The 17,824-nt window shown below is 38.2% G+C and overlaps 1 protein-coding gene across 1 annotated transcript in view; it reads right to left on the bottom strand.

Annotated features, from left to right (window-relative positions):
• Positions 1-1,232: 1,232 nt before the first annotated feature.
• The window catches only part of LOC134663691 (chromodomain-helicase-DNA-binding protein 9), a 275,973-nt gene continuing 259,381 nt past the window's right edge, over positions 1,233-17,824 (bottom strand). The window contains exon 17 of the transcript XR_010098167.1: positions 1,233-1,248. The gene's annotated coding sequence lies outside the window, so the exon portion shown is untranslated. The remainder of the gene's footprint in view (positions 1,249-17,824) is intronic.

The raw sequence follows: 17,824 nt of genomic DNA, 5'->3' as shown, positions 1-17,824 counted from the left end.
CTTATCAATGATAATTAAGAGACATAAATTCAAATCATCTATGTAACTGCTTGAGACGATTTGAATAAAGAACAAGATAACCATTTGAAATCGTAATCTTTATAATGCGTTATGATTCGGCTTGTTGCGTTTACAATTTTTTGCGCCAAAATTAACATGCTGCTAACTGCTTCAATTGCAGTTCGTGTTAACCTTTATAAAAACTGACGATTTAATTGACTTATCAAGTTTGCGATCGGATCCTTATAGTCATATAAAAGTTAGGTTTTGTCAATGAGTCAAAAATACTGTTGTTGAAGGGTCCTGTGAACTTTCACCTTATTAATATTCAACGTTTCCCCTGTTACCTATTTAACCTCTCGCGAATCAACGCCATTGTTCCGACGCCGAAATGAAAGTTCTTTATATGCATATTAGATATTCGATTCGACAGATTATCACGTAAACATAATGGGTATGTAAGCATGAAAGTACAGACATAAATATCTAAATAATTTAAATAAATAGGTAGTTTAAAGTAGGTATTAGGTACCTATTAAGATGAAAAAGTTTTAGGCGTTTTTGCTATTTACTTGAAAACACAGGAAATCCAATTCCGCATGCAGCATTTCTTAAGAAGATCGTCTTTGTTCGCGCTTATCTAGATATTTTTTTTTAACGTAACTCTATTTGGGCGATATTATAATAAGTAGATATTAAAATCTTTAGAGTATTGGTGGAATAAGTCTACTACAAATGTTAATAGAAAAATCCCGATTCTCTGTTTGTTTTCCTAATATTATCTAAGGAGTTTTGCTGGTTTCTTGTGGATTTTATAACCGGATCTCAGATCGGGGGGTCGGGGTTTTACTATTTCGAGGAAGTTATATGAAACAGAACGTAAGGGGTAATGAATCATCCATTATTATACTTTTTTCTTAAAATTTTGAGTTATCTAGTATTTATTACTTAGAGTACAATACAGTATACATACCTACATATAGTTAATCGAACGAGCGAGCGAAGCGAAGCGAAGTTCTTACATTCGACTTCGGACACGCGGCCGGCTAGCGGCACGTCCCGGCATTTCGATGTTTTTAAGCTGAACTGTCAGAAGATAGTTTGATACTCAAGAACTTAAGTAAATTTGTCCTAATTTAAATGAAATTGGGTAAACGTGTAGTTGAGGGCAGTAAATTTTAGTCATTAAATTATGAGCAGGCTTTATCAAGAGGTTATTAAGCTAGAAGAGCTTAAAATGCTATAAAGCTATTGTGAGGGGTCATGCATTTCTGGTCATCTTTTTTGTAAGAAAGTATGGTCGAGTTTGGTATCAAATGAAAGCGCTCGGCTTGCACTTTTATAATATCGTCTTTAAATTTACCATTTTGAAATAATTAGCAAGATAAAAATAAACATAGTATAGGTATTTGACATTTGGCAAGAAACTATGGAAGGTAGAGGTTCTACACTCCATAGGTACTTACAAGAAATATTACGGCTTACCACAGATACAGTTTATTTTATTTAATCTCTATGGTGACTCAGTTAAAGGCTCCACAGAGCTTACAATTATAGTTTGTCAAAGGACTGTCTCGTTTCAAACACAGACAGAGAGAATCATATTATCTTTGTCTTACACCAGTACTAGCACCCGAAAGAAAAGGACGAGTATAGTTTTTGTGTTCATAAGAACAAGTAAATAATTACTGACAAATTTGATTTGACAACTATATTCGCACGCGTTTTCAATCCATTGTCGACTTTAGCCTGGCCACAAGGCCACAGACGTTCGGAATGGGGTTGGCAACTGTCAAAGGTTTGCATAGATGGCGCCATCATAGCTTGCCTCTTTGTCTATGAGATTTGGCTTAAATGACTGGTATCCAGGACATGTGTATTCATTAAAAAATAAAATTGACACAATTCTAGGGATTGACAGGGCAAGCTTGCTGGCGCCATCTTCAAAATACTTCGACCGGCCAACCCCATTTTCCGAACGGAATGACATTTGTAGAGCGACGTCCCGTACCTACCTGTCATTCCGTACGGAAACTGAATGAAAATTCCGAACGTCTGCGGCCAAGGTAAGTATGCAACAAAATATAGATGAAGATGGCGGCCATGCACTATGTCATAAAAATCGTCATGGATGTCGTTTTTTAGGTTTTGGGGGGCGCAGATTTCGAAAATGATGATTATTTTGAAATCCAACATGGCGGCCATCCACTCTGTCATAAAAGTCGTCATGGATGACGTTTTATAGGTTTTAGGGGGCCCCGATTTCGAAAATGATGACCATTTTGGAATCCAAAATGGCGCCCATGCACTATGTCATAAAAGTCGTCATGGGTGTCGTTTTATAGGTTTTAGGGGCCACAGATTTCGAAAATGATGACCATTTTGGATTCCAAGATGGCGGTCATGCACTATGTTATAAAAGTCGTCATGGATGTCGTTTTATAGGTTTTGGGGGGCGCAGATTTCGATAATGATGACCATTTTGGATTCCAAGATGGCGGTCATGCACTATGTCATAAAAGTCGTCATGGATGTCGTTTTATAGGTTTTGGGGGGCGCAGATTTCGATAATGATGACCATTTTGGATTCCAAAATGGCGGTCATGCACTATGTCATAAAAGTCGTCATGGGTGTCGTTTTATAGGTTTTAGGGGGCACAGATTTCGAAAATGATGACCATTTTGGATTCCAAAATGGCGGCCAGGCACTATGTCATAAAAGTCGTCATGGATGTCGTTTTATAGGTTTTGGGGGGCGCAGATTTTGAAAATGATGACCATTTTGGATTGCAAAATGGCGGCCATGCACTATGTCTTAAAAGTCGTCATGGGTGTCGTTTTATAGGTTTTAGGGGCCACAGATTTCGAAAATGATGACCATTTTGGATTCCAAAATGGCGGCCATGCACTATGTCATAAAAGTCGTCATGGATGTCGTTTTATAGGTTTTGGGGGGCGCAGATTTTGAAAATGATGACCATTTTGGATTGCAAAATGGCGGCCATGCACTATGTCATAAAAGTCGTCATGGGAGTCGTTTTATAGGTTTTAGGGGGCACAGATTTCGAAAATGATGACTATTTTGAATTCCAAGATGGCGGCCATGCAGTATGTCATAAAAGTCGTCATGGATATCGTTTTATAGGTTTTAGGAGGCGCAGATTTCGAAAATGATGACTATTTTGGAATCCAAAATGGCGGCCATGCACTATGTCATAAAAGTCGTCATGGATGTCGTTTTATTGGTCATGATCATCATTTTCGAAATCTACACACCTGTTTCAAATAAGGTATAGGTAGATGCATCCTAGTAAGTCAACAACATCTATATCTACTATCGAATTGTACTTTTGATAGTAGTACGAAATGTAATCTGAAAGGAGTCAAGTAATATATTCCCGTAATGAGGAATCTACATTGATTCCAATTACTAGTAATTGTAGTCTTCGAAAATTGATTCCTGATTCCTCAAATGGAATTGTACTTAGTAATTCGGTATTGTTAGATTACAAAGTAATCTGGGAATCGGTAATCAGATTACCGATTAGAATAAGAAATTTCAAGTAATCGTGGAATTAGGAATCAATTACGAAATGCCCATCTCGGACTAAGTAGCACTGCATTCAATTGATCTTTTTGGCGAAACGCGAGTTCACAGTTCGGGGCGAACTACTAGTGTATATAAGTATTTCATGTTTTGTGACCGTTAACATTGAGCAAATTTTATTTATAGGAAATACATACTAATATTATTTTCTGTCATAAACCTTATTAAGTGCTATGAACCTCATGATCTAAGTACGTATTTAACTTATTAAAAAAATCTTCTTTACACGTAAGAAATTTGTATATGATATACTGCAGCAAACTAATTATGTATTTCGTTAACACTTACAAAATTTGTTCTCATATATGAGCGAAGTAAGGCGCGTGCGCTGTTGAACATGATGAGTTCTTGACGTTGGCTTATTACAATTGTGAAAGTAAGATATTTAAGCGGTTGAGCTCTGTACCGTTGACAGGGACAAGGCGCTGGGACGGCCGGCGTGGGCGCGCGGCTCCCGTACCGCCCCGACAATACGCTGCGCCCGCGCCGCGCCGCCGCCGCGAAAACTACAAACCCATTGTGCTGTACCGTACCGAGTCTCTGAGCCTTCATTAAAACTTGACTTACCTACTCCATGCCGCGTATTAAAAGTAACTAGTTTATGCTGGGGCAGCATAGGTACCCCTCAAAAGTCGAATTGAATAGGTAATCCTTATAAAAAAACGCCCATATTTTAACATAAAATCGGTAGCAGTTACAAAATTTTGGCTAAGGGAGTCCCATTCCAAGCAGTGAACAGTCATACATGAAGAACCATAATAAGAAATAAAAGAATGAGGATGTTCGTCAGACACAAGATCATAAAACGAGCCCTAAAATGTTAAACGACTGCTCAAAATTGGTGGTAAGAAGAAATTACAAAATAAAAGGACGAGATTACGGTACTTTGAATGAATTTTCGAGAGAGTCCGTCTTAACCTATATTTCACTTTATGGGTGAACGATTTTTACAACCTACTGCCGGACAATCCAAATGGCGACGACTCTGTAGAAAGTTTCTGTAGTGATTATTATTGTTCAAGCAATAACCCTCACTACGATTATTTTATACATTTAATCACTTGCCTATATGGGTTTTATTAGTGAGATAGAAAGTATGTATCAATAAGTCCGATTTAAGCAACTCTCTTAAACTAGGATTCGTGCATTTGCTTTTACGGAGTCATAAGCATATGGATAATCTTTACGTTTCTTGTCTTGTTACGGTGGAAGCATTTACGCACGCTTGTCACACGGCTGGTTGGAGTAAAGTAGATTTCAGAAGTAACAAATCTGAGCTGGTCGGTGACAAAGGCAAACGCGACCGTTGCGTCGCAGGCGGCGCGGCGGGCGTGAGCGTCGCGCGTCCTCCGTCGCAGCCCGTATGACAACGCCCGCGATGACTGATTGTGTCCGTCCGTCGCTCCGCATTCGCTCTCTTTGTGCTCTCAAATAATCCGCCGCGTCGTGATCTGGAGTCTAACGGTGCAGGTCCGACAGCCTATTGAGCTCACTCACAGTAATAGGCACAATTTTTCAAGCTTTCACATAAGTCTCTGCTAATACCTGTTATGTTAAGCCAAAAATCCATGATGTGATATATTGTAGTAATTGTGTTTGTCTGAGTAAATAAGCTTGATAACTTAACTAATTAGTCATAGAGTTTTGCTTACGAAATTGAGACCTGTATTTGTATACAGGGTGATTCAGGAGACGTGAGCAGGACTAACACTGCACATTTCGTAAATTATAAGCAACTGTTTCCTATCAGTATTAGTGAGTTTAACGTTAATTTTCTAGTCGTGTTGAAAAAAAAAAGTTATTAATTTATTTACGACATGGATGGTCACCCTAACATTAGAATACTAAACTATCGATATTCTGTGTCAAATTGAATGTCATCACTGTCATCACGGTCTGTTTACTTTTGAAAATTCGTATCTCACCCAGGTTTGACATTTTATTTTCTTCGTAAAAGAGGTTTTATGTTTATTAATTAGGTCTTGTAGGGTGACCATGATTGTAGAGAATTAAATTTGCCCTCACCAAAAAGTCGAAAAATAGGAAAAAGTGTGGTTGTTTCACCTAAATACGACGGTGATCGGTCAATTATCAGTTACTGAGTGTGCAGGATTAGTCCTGCTCACGTCTCATGAATCAGCCTGTATAGGTAGCTCGCCGCTAACGATAGTATTAATGTATTGGCCATTACAACCTGTTCCTAGTCGTAAGGGTAAATCATATTACACAGACACACCTGAGACTTGTGAAATGAATCATAAATGAAAATGTCTGTGACGGCATGTATCCTTTATATCATACAGTTATATGGTAAACACAATCAGGTAATAGGTTTGTTACAGAAAATAATGACAAGTTGTATTCGCATCGATCAATATCTATTTACTTGGACATCCATATAAGTACCTTTAGGATTTAGGAGTACTTACTGGTTTTCGAAATTGCGAAATTTCCACTTGGAAAATATCGGTAACTTCGGGAATCAATATTTTCCATATCTTAATTTCCTTTGTTTCCTGTGAAATTTTCGTGAACTTTTCCAACTTTTTGGAAACTTTCCGCAACTTGCACGTAATTTGGAGTACTTAGTCTATAAAACTTGTCTATAACTTAAAACAATCATAATTTACTCACAGACTAACTAACTACTTAATCTTGAGGTTAAAGTCAGGGAACACGAATCCTCACACTAAGGTTAATCCAATGTGTGTTAAAATCTCGGATCTCACCTGCACACTGCCAACCACCTGTTAACTGCAACTCCGCAATATAAAAAAGAAAAAGAGCGAGCGCCAGCCAGTGCAAAAAACAAGAATCCAAGACGACACGTTTGGAAAATAAAAAAAGCTCTCGCCCACCAGATGGTCGCCTCGACGCGCCGAGAAACCCGCTTTTGAGCAGGTTGTGATTGTGACTTACCACGCATATTCATTTGCGCTTTTGAATGTGGTGAAAATTGAATTACAAAGCCAATTGAAATGTGTTATGATATAATAATCTAGTCACTTTAACACTTCTTCTGGTACCTACTTTATATTCTATTAGGCAAGCCTTACATTAACTTCTTGGGAATCTACTCCTGAAGTACCAAAATATTCCAAAAGTAATAGGTAGAGGTGCCTACTCATTCCCGGATGGGGATATTACGTTCGAAATTTTGGACGACTGTATACAACACAAATATACTAGACTAGTAATTCAGATTATAAAAAAATTGGAGAATAATTTTGGACAAATGTTTTAAGCGTTGCTAGCTCCTGAGATGACATACGGCACTGAGATATGGTTTTACAAGAAGGCTCAATGTCACTTAAAGGGGAATGGAGCGAGCTTCTTAATAGAGTCTGCGGGATCGAATTATAGAAGATCTGCAAGAAAATCAGACAGTTGTCATACAGTGGCAATGGGCTATATTGCTCGTACAACCGTCGCCTGGGGGAGTTGATCTGGAGGATGCCCTATTGATTTTTCGTGGAAAATACGCTGATTTTCGTTTCGCCGACAAAAACTTCACAGCCGGATTCATTGGCAGAGTAACGATTGCAAGAGTATTCAGTAAACAGAGCATTTGATACGCATATTTGTATAATAATCATTTAGTAACTGTCACGATTACCCGAGAAATCATTGGTCGAAACACAATAGGTAGAGTGATAATTTGGCATTAATATTGATTAGCAGAAGTTCTGTCCGGAGTGATATCGGAAGACAAACGAATGTTGCGCTACACCACACACCCTACACCCGACCAAAATATTCACCTAGTGCCTTTTGAGTTTCTCGCTACGTTATTACGTGGTTCTAACTATTGTAGGCTCATTCGCTCGCTCTTTGCTCAAAATGAGTAGGTAAAAAGAATAACAATTTTAGTTGATTTTTTTACTTATATGCATCTCATACCTCTATAGTTAGTAGGTAGTGACATGTGTGATCGTTCTGCTACCTCGATTGATCGATTCTTTTAGTGGAGCTACATAAAAGTCTATGGTTTTAATCGCAGAAATTAATTGGCCATATGTTTTCGTTATGTTGTTCATTAAAACCGTCTCTTTCAAAAGACAAGACCCCATATGGTGCAATATTTTTTTGACTGCAAAAACACACTGGAAATGTTAAACCGACAAAACAATCAAATAACAACCTCGAGAAAAAAATCGGACGTTCCAACCTGTTTTAAATTTAAATAATGTGTCAAGTCATCTCATCACCTTAGTTCCTGTTCCTTTTCTTTTATCTTTTTAACTGTTTTACAAATTAGACCCCGGCGAGGCTTCACGCAGGGCGAATATATGAAGGTGTTAACTCGCACACGGGGTGTTTTTTATATATCAGACCATTTCACATTGTACAACAAGTCCCTGATGATAAAAAATTTATAGACATCAAAACCCATTTCTGGGTCAAAACATAATATGTACATAAAATTGTTATAAACAACCTAATAGTGTTAACAGTTTCGTAGTACTTAGATGATTATTGATTACGTTAACGAATAAGTACGGTTTGAATTTTGTTTTATATAAAAAAATTGTACGATGTGCAGCAATGATACTAATTAATGACTTTTGTCTTGAAACTTGGTTGTTAATGAGGCTCCCGTAGTAAGGGAGATTACTCAAAGATTGGGAGTATTAATTGCTTCAGCACTAGCCGGGAAATCGGCCCGCCTTCGCAATTAGTTCCCAGCTTACTAATGCCCGTGTAACTTATGGTCGACGATAGCAGCCGTCTGGTGTCGCTCATTAATGGATACTATCCATTACTAATACACTTCAAACAACATTTCACATTCAAAATTAAGAGGTAATTATTTCATTCGACAAAAGATTACCCAACCTAGGTCATAGTCTTATATTTACTATATAGGCTAGGTAACTAGGTACTAAATCAAGTCATGAGTGTCGTTTTTAATTTAATACAAAATAATGAGATTGTATGATAACAGCAGTGAGTTAAGAATTTAATCACAGATCTTATATTCTAACACTCCCAAAACGTTAACGTTAATCAGTAACAGCTGTTAAAGCAATTAGTTTTTTGTGAAGATCTTTTAGTTTTAGCAACATTGGTCACTATAAAGGACACAGGTGGACGAAGAAATAGCTGAGTAGCAAAGGATAGGGGCGCTACCTGTACAAAGTCGTGTCGTGTGCGCACCTGTGCCCGCATGCCCTCTTATAGCCGATAGATTAATAAATTGTGATCACGCCACATTCAGCCTACGTCTAACCACCACATCATCTACACATTGAGGCCTCCATTTACTGCAGTCATATAAAAAAACTCAAACCTGCCGTGCGCCATATAAGTTTGAATGTGATACGGGGTATGACAATTAGTTCGTTATGGCATTGCCATAAAAAGCTATGCATATGCAGACGCTTGTGTCATTTCTCCGCACCATTGTTGCTCGTTCAAATCTCAACAATCAGTTCTTAAATCACCAACAACATTACATATTATGATAAATACGTAAAGTATGATTAATACACCAGTAATATTTATTGTCGTTTCATTGTTAGAATATCAGAATGTTGCAAACATTGTGCTGAATCAAGAACGAGATACAATCATTCAATAAAATAATAAATGATTCCACTCCGGCGCATCAACACTTAAGTTGTTAAGGGCACTCCACAATTTATATACTGCGTGCGCGCTACTAATACGCACTTTGCTTCTGCGTATCATAGCGGAATTGAAATATCTTGTATTTAAATGCTAAAGTCGTAAATATTAGCGGCATTGGCATACACATATTTCCTTTGTTTATTGAGTATTTCATTATCCCTGCATTGCGGTCAATTGAATGCTGTTGCAAGTGTAAAACGAGCTGAAATTTATTAGGATGAAGATGTCTTCGGTCGGGATGCGCAGTCAGCAGCTAGCCGGCGGCGGCGCGGGCGCGGGCCCCGGGGGGCGCGCTGCGTCGGATCTTATCGCATTTATCTGCTATATTGATTGCGCCCGTGTCGAAAGCCTCGCCTGGCCAAAAGCGGCGCAAACGCAGATTGAAACCTGAATGTTCAAGATGATTGATTACCACGTAATGGATACTGACACTTAAGGAGTCACAAAAAATACCGATGCGACAATGTATAAGTATTTATGAGTCGTGCTTTTGGTTATTTAAGTATACTTATGGCACATGCCATATATCAACGATAAGTGCACGATTTCGATTTCTGTATACAAATAAAAAAAAAGATTTCGAGTTCATTCTTCGAAGCACGCATTGTTGCAATAAGATGCATAGCACTTTTGTTTTTGCCTTCAAAATTATCCTACCACATTACCAATTACGGAAATTTCACGCTCTTACAGCCCATAACGGTGATGTAATGAGTTTTAAAGAGCTTTTTGAGCCCGTGGAATTCAAAATCTCTGCAAACAGGCAGGATCTTAATCTGAAGATTGAAGATGGCCGGATATTTTACTTAATTTTTTTCGTTCCGCGTTTTCTCGTAGCGAATTTTCTTCGAAGCCTTTTGACGTTGAATGTGATTTATGATCGTATTCCGATAATCATTACATATAAGTAGTACGTTTAATGTCAGAAAGAGACACTTTAAATTCATTAATCGTATATGTTCGGCTGTCGGCATAAAATGGTAACATAATTAAAAAAAGTTTGCGAATTTTGATGAGGCTAATGCGTCGCCGCGGTCCAGCATGTTATTAAGAATAATAACGGGTGATAAAGCTGTAAATTGCGAGTGCGTGAGGTCGAAGCACCCGACAGTCGTGGCTCCCGGACTGAGTGTCCACCGCCAATTGATGGATATTACCTGCCGCCGAGTCGCCGAAAAAATTGAGGCAAATGCACTTGTCAAGAGAGGTCACGATTGATCTGATTCAGTTTGTGATATTTAAGAGGTAGGTAGCATTTTAAAGTAGTTTTAATGTTAAGTATGTAACGGTTACATTCGTAATGTGAAGGTCCTCGGACTCCAATTTATCTTATAATATTTATGCTTATGGTAAACATTTTCTCATCTCAAGTTTTGTATGGACTGTATTGTTTTCCTGTTTTCATCTTATTGCTTTACCAGTTTTTGGCCTGAGTTCGCTACTTTATTTGAAAAAGCTTTGTAGGTACTGCTATATGTTGTTGCCGATTGTGTTTCTTCTTCTACGTCCTATGTGTTAAAGTGTGCTACGTATAGTATTGTATTATACCTATTCCAATAGTTCTACTTAATCCTGACGGAAAACTTGAAAACTGATGTCGTGTAATGCAAACTGAATCGCCAGGTTATAGCTTGCCTTCTAAAGCCCGGAAGTATTCATAGTAGTGTATGTAGGTATAAATAATTCAAGGGTATATCAGTTAAGTCGTTCGTAATAGGTTAGGATGTAACGGCGCGTAACATCCACCTGTCGCGTGCGCGGCGCGTGCAACTGCCAACGGTGCGCGCTAGCGTGGCCGCACTTGCTGGTCACCAGCGTCACCCACCGTGGCGGAGCAGCACCTGACGCTCCAATGTGTCGCACTTCGCGTTTCTATGACGATACAGCCGTACAAAATGTTTTGAGTTTTGAGTGACCCTTTATAGCAACTGCTGACGGCTCTGCACGGTCCGCTTATTAATTGTTAAATAACAATTGAGTCACGAATGAAGATGATCCTAAGTGGACAAAACCAGAATATACATACGCACACATTACCTGTGACATTACCTGCGTTTAAAATAGTATGGACTTATTTTAGAAGTAGGCTGTTGTTTGTTAAAGGCGACCCAACATTGCAGCAAAATCAATGTTAAAGACAGGTAACTCACTTGCTCTACAATCTACATATGTATGTCGTCACGTAAATTTTTTCCAAAAATGTGATATTTAAATAAAACATCAATCTCTCTAACTCGTCTGACAGCGAAGCAAAAGTAAGATTCATCTCCCAGTCTATTGTGTGAGTTACAAAACAAAATGAATACCTACTCAAACGGCTTGCGTTCGCTAACCCGCTTGCGTATTACATACTTATAGGTGTGTGACATATGAATATTAGTAACCCGAAGAGCACAGTGGGAGATACGAAAATGTTAAGGATGTAAGTAATATCGCGCACTGGGTGGCCGCAGGCGAGCAACTAGATCGCCTACGCTTCAGCGCAGCCAAAGGTTATCAGAGACCAAGCACAGATTTCGCAACTTACAGGTGTATTTCGGATTTACAACTTTCCATTCTTTGCTAATGAGAGCAAGTCAGGGACTTTCCTCAAATTTGAGATTTATAAATAAATTTCTAGACGACAGAACCAACGAAGACATAAACTTCATAGGAGTACCCCGTGAGAAGAAATCCATCGAAACTTTGCATGAGTCAACGAATATAATACCTTGTAATTGATGGAAACTTGACTTACCCTCGGTAACATCATAGCCACCATTAACGTTTATTGTCGCGGAAAAAATATGTTAGTTAGTAATTCAGCATTTATACAGGGCACGTGCTGGGCTCATACCGGCGCGTGCGCGGCTGCCCGCCGCCCGCGCCACGCTCCGCCGCACCACACCCTCTACCCCTATCCTCGTGACATTACCACTTTTTACAACAACGCTAACACTCATCTAACCGTCATGTGCACGACAGTTGGTGTTAGACGTAGATAACAATTGAATCCAATAATTAACATGACCATCCAATTAAACAAAGAGCCCGATAACCATCATTTAATATGTATTACTTAATTTTGACTTCGTTTGCTATATGGTAATCCTGCTCGCTCTCGTGGTAACTTTTAAGCATAAAACCCACAAATTTTATGATAACTTTCACAACTTGCTCGCCATATATACCGGAATGATGCAGTAACAAGACGCCAATCTTATAAATGCTTATATTTTGGTACTCATAAATTACTTGAATGATATAGATTATTACATCATAAAAATCCAAATTATCTTCAGAAATTGCTTGCGTTCGCACCCGATTTACACTTATTTATCTATTTCTAAAAATATGCTATTTTTTTCTAATAAATTTAAACAATCAGATTGTCGGATATCACCATTTTTAGACTAAGTAACTAACATATGAAATATTTAAAGAGTTAGGTACAAACTGCCGCTGTATGTACGTAGAATACAGTTGATTAATTGGTAAAAAGTATAGAAGACGTTAAAGAGTTGGCAAGGACATGGTGTGTGTTGGCGCTGCGCTGGCCCAGGGCACCGCACAGGCGCACACGCACACCGCATCGGTTCGGCTCAGCGCGGATCGCGGATGCGGGCGCGCCGCGCGGACAGCGCCGGTGGTGCTCGCGCACTTGCCGTATTTTATTTATAATTACGGACTGCGACCCGAGACCCGGACCTGTCGCGATTTCACCTGCTATTATTGCCATTTTATTCATTGTTATCGCCTTTATTACGTTGCTTGTTACAGATTTTACTGTTTGCAGGTTTTAACGAATGTACTTAATGATGAGAGTATCTTAGCGCTGATTTCTCCTTATAAAACACGCATATGTAACGATCATCTCAGTGAACGGCGTCCATTTAATTGATATGATTAAGTTTTAATGTTTTTCTTGATGTACATGTAAAAGGAAAGTATAAGTGTATTTGCCTTTTACGGTCCACTTTCTTGAGTACCTATCTACAATAATAAACGTTCGTGATGTCTGATCGTGATTGTTTTCATTTTAGGGTTTTTTTGAGTTACAATTTGAGTCCAATCGATCTCGCCCGCAGCGACATCGAGCGCGAGCGCCTTTTTTTATTGCTATTATTGGAAGAAGTAATAGCTCAGGTGGGAGTGACCTCGGTTAGCATTTATGTGGCCGTATACCGTCCGCTTGGTAATAAAATGTTATTTCCTAGAAAATTAAAACTCGTACTTTTAAGTAGAGCAAAGTATATGTACCTACCTATTTTCCTTAGTGCCGGGTTCAAAGGTTAAACTGATTAACTTTACTCTGATTTTTATTCCGTTTAGGATCAAAGTGTACATGTAGTCCTTTTAGCCTCTCATATCCTAAATTATTAACGTTTGATTTCGGAGTAAGACTTACTAGACCTTATTAACCGTTGACCTATTAGTCCTCTATTTACTATTTGACTAATAGGTATGACTCTAAAACATCGTTAATAAATATTGAGATATGAACTCATCATTCACATTAATACATATATTGGCTACTAACTGTTGAGTACTAATAGATGAATGATAGAAATGGCGATGTAAATGAGCGGATCGCAAATATGATGTAACCGACCGCGGGTCGGAGGTGAGAGCCTGCGCTGCGCTGCGCCCACGCGTCTTACCGTTATCTACACTGCTTCATTTTTAAGAGGACTATTGTCTGATGCGTCATCGCGCTTTTAACTGATACCTGTAAGACCGCCTGCAGGTTAATTGTGTAGGTACCTAATGAAATTTCAAATCGACGCTAAGGATTTGTTGTAAATAAAGTTTATACATAAATTTATGTTACTTACAAATATAGCAACGGATAAAATCAAACGAAATTAATAATTTCAAATTATCACCCGACCAAAAATGTTAACGCTTCATTTTCATTGCTTTCGATTTTATTTGTTAGAGATCACTAAATTCAGACGCAAAGCCGTAGTGGCAGATTTATTCATCCTATACGCTGTACGCTAGTTTTACTATAATACAACAATTTTGCATACCAACTTTTATAATATGTTACAATCAACAAATACTGAACAATCTCACACACATCGACCTAGTGTCACTTCTTCTTCAATTTAAGAGGTATCCTCTTTTCGGTGGAGTATTTTGCATTTCTCCCTCTCATAAGTCATAGCCTTGACCTCTTGATAAAACACGACACCAGCTTTTTCTTTTATTTGGTCTACATACATAGCTACGTCTTGGTCTGCCCCTGCCGCTCTTTCCTTCTATCTTGCCTTCTATGATGGTTTTAAAGAAGTGTGTCACAGTAACACAGTATGCCTAGTGTCACAGTAAGCTGAAATAAGGTTTGTGCTGTCATATAAATACGTTACGGCTAATAACGAACAATATTATAATACGGTTAATATTGGTACGACATTATTTAGAAGTGCCCTTATATTAATTACGCATTGTATACGAAGGAACCCTAAATAATCGCATTCAGTGTCTGCTCTCGCCTTGTAACGAGTCGGGTCATGTTTTTATTTTCTTCCTCACCGGCATAGCATTACCGGTGACAGATCACCGTGATTATTATTCCATGCTAATGATCGTGACGGGAATTGGGACCAACTGCTCAACTTACTTTATGGTATGCGTAATATGCGTTCATTATAAGAAGGCAACTGACTTTTATGTAATTGCTGGAATGCAATTATCATTGGAGAAGAAATAAAGGCCCAAACGTAATATGTATATTTTGAAAACATATTTGGTTAGCTAAGCAGTGTAACAGTGAATGTAATTATTTACAAGTAGGTAGTACGCTATGTACCTGGTTAACCAATTTTTAGGTACCACGGTTAACGTTTTCAAATTGTTCAGTTTTTTAATAATACCAGTCAAAAATCAGACAAAGTTTTTCACCGAGTGTTTTTGTCATCAAAACTTACCAATGTACAAATTTATTCCTCAAGGGATATGAATATTGTTCATTAACTGTGACTGTGTTATTTTACTTAAATCAACATTATTTTTAATATTTTATGCATTTCTTAAGTAAAAAAAATGGTATTAAAAACAACGTACGTTTATGAAGTCGTGGAATGACGCGTTGAACTCTTTTCCATCGACGTCGCGCAATCCGCGCTACGCGAGCTACGAACATTGTCACCGTTGCAGTCTCTCGCAGTCCCCCTTTCTCCACAGTTTCTCTGTTTATAAATCCAAGTGAGAATATGAAAACATCGGACGTCGCAGCAGTGAAGTATCAGAATCCATTTGCGCGGATCTACAAAGTTGGCTACTAGGTAGGAGAGACCAGTCAAAAAATAGACAGGTAAATCTCCAGTTAAAGTCGAGTTTCTTATAATGATTGTATGTCAACTCCTTTACCGATTTTGTGACATCTAAGCTAAGTGCGCAATTTTGACTTCGCTTGCGAATACTGCTTGTCTATTTCATTTTGATATTGGCGTTCTCAACTGAAATCTTGAAGCGACGCCATCTGTAACGATGACGAGGGATGCAACTTTGTGCGAAGGATACCAGTGTTTATTATTTAGTTTTCTGTGCTACTAGTGAATAATCTGCTGAGGCTGGCATCGCCCACGCGTCGACGCGAGCATACCTCAGTCGCAGGCGCAGTATTGGCACTGGATCCCGCGATTTATCACCGCGCGAGCGACGCCGCGCCGCGCCGTCGGCCGGGCAGCCCGACGCGGCGAGCTGTGGCGCGCCTGCCAGCGATACACCGGCGTTGTCAGAGCGGAAGTATGTACATACATTCTGATTTTTTTAAAATGAACCAAGTTTATTCCAAGCTTATTGCATTCCTCAGGTCATATTCCCGTCGTGGTGGAAAGGTTTACATAGTAGACCTTCAAAAAAACCAACCCTGTGCCAAATCTTGCCAAGCGATCACAGGACTACCAGGAACAGTAGGAAGACCGATAACAAAAGGATATAATTGTTGTTGTAGCTATAGCTTATCGTATCATCATTGTATTGTTGGTGCAATATTCTTCTGGAGTGATACGGGTTGAGTACCTACTCTTCTGTTTAGAGCCTTTGATTAATGTGATTTGATTTTTCTTTGATTAATCGTATATGATGGCCTACCATGACAACATTTTTTAATTTAGTTGGATCTTCTCTTAACCCGTCGAACGTCCACCATACAAAAAATTGATGCAAAAGCAATTTGACCCATATTGATCTGTAGTAACGTTTGATACTAAGTCGCTACGACCCAAATTAAGTTAACATCACACGTGTCTTGCTAGGGCGCTCCACGGGTTATAATCTTACTTAGATATTTCTTGAACGCTGCGAGTCATTATAATGACTCCGACTGTACTAACACACCCACCATAATGTCAGTGTGTTCCGCCGCAGGATAAGGCCTAGCCGATATGACTAAATCCCGGAAGGTGCATAAATATTGATTAGCTGTAAGCAGCGCGTCGGTATTGTATCTCAACAATGATTTTATGACCACCTTTTGTGAATGTATATTAGTTTAAAAACAATCGCGTCCTACCTATTCATGGCTGTCATAAACATTCTACATGAAGTATAAATTTAATAACGAAGGTTTATAGTTAAATAGTAAAGGTACCTAAACATATTAGATACTGATGATCCAACTTCTATACTCATATTAAATTAAACTTAGATAGGTACGTATCATTTTCTTTTATATTTAGGTACAGTAATAATTTGAAATATAATATACATATACATATGTACTTCATTTAGTAACATCCCCAGATTTTTTTAGACCTACCTCCCAACAAATAGACTAAAATATTATTTTATTATAAACCGATGGCCAATTTGATAAATCATGATGATGCATTCAAATAACATATATATAGCTTAGCTACTTCGTCGGTCATATTATTTATTATGTTTTTTTTTTAATAAATGCAATTTGTAATCAATATTTATACTGAATACCCTCGTAGATTCATAATTCTTTATTGGAACCATGGTACAGTACCTATAGATGTCAAGTCTAATATAATGTACAATGTCTCACACCCTGTAAGGGCACAGCATAGCTTACTTATATATAACATATTATTATTAATTTGTTTGTATTGTATGTAACATAATTGAATTGTATGTGAGATATGTAAAGCGAACTGCAACATTACATGTAAAATTAATTCATAAAGTGGGCATGCAGTTTTGCAGCTGGGTGTACCTTTGTAGGTACTAATACCAATGTGCGACGTGTGTCTTAAATGTGATTAGCATTAGGACACAGGCGCGGCCTTTACTGAGCATGTTAACAACGCGTACTTGTACACAGATTTTAATTAGCATTAAAACATAGCCTATTTCGTAACTACAATTTAATAGATACCTATTACTGTTACATTAATATGTTCATACAAACAGTTATCTGTAGTTAATTGTAATCAAGGCGACGTGGAATAGTTAATTGAAATACTTTGGATCAATTAAAATAAGGTACACATTGACCTTTTCACAGAGTGGCAAGGTTTAATGTCAAAATTATTAAAATTCATTAACTGTTAATAAAATAATTCGGTCAGAAGTATAAATTTGTACAGTTCTAGTGATGCGTCCCCCGTTGCAAAATCGAAGTAGAAAATA

Source organism: Cydia fagiglandana, chromosome 4 (assembly GCF_963556715.1).
Source record: "Cydia fagiglandana chromosome 4, ilCydFagi1.1, whole genome shotgun sequence".
Taxonomy (NCBI): Eukaryota; Metazoa; Arthropoda; class Insecta; order Lepidoptera; family Tortricidae; genus Cydia; species Cydia fagiglandana.
This window is presented reverse-complemented; position numbering and strand designations above follow the sequence as displayed.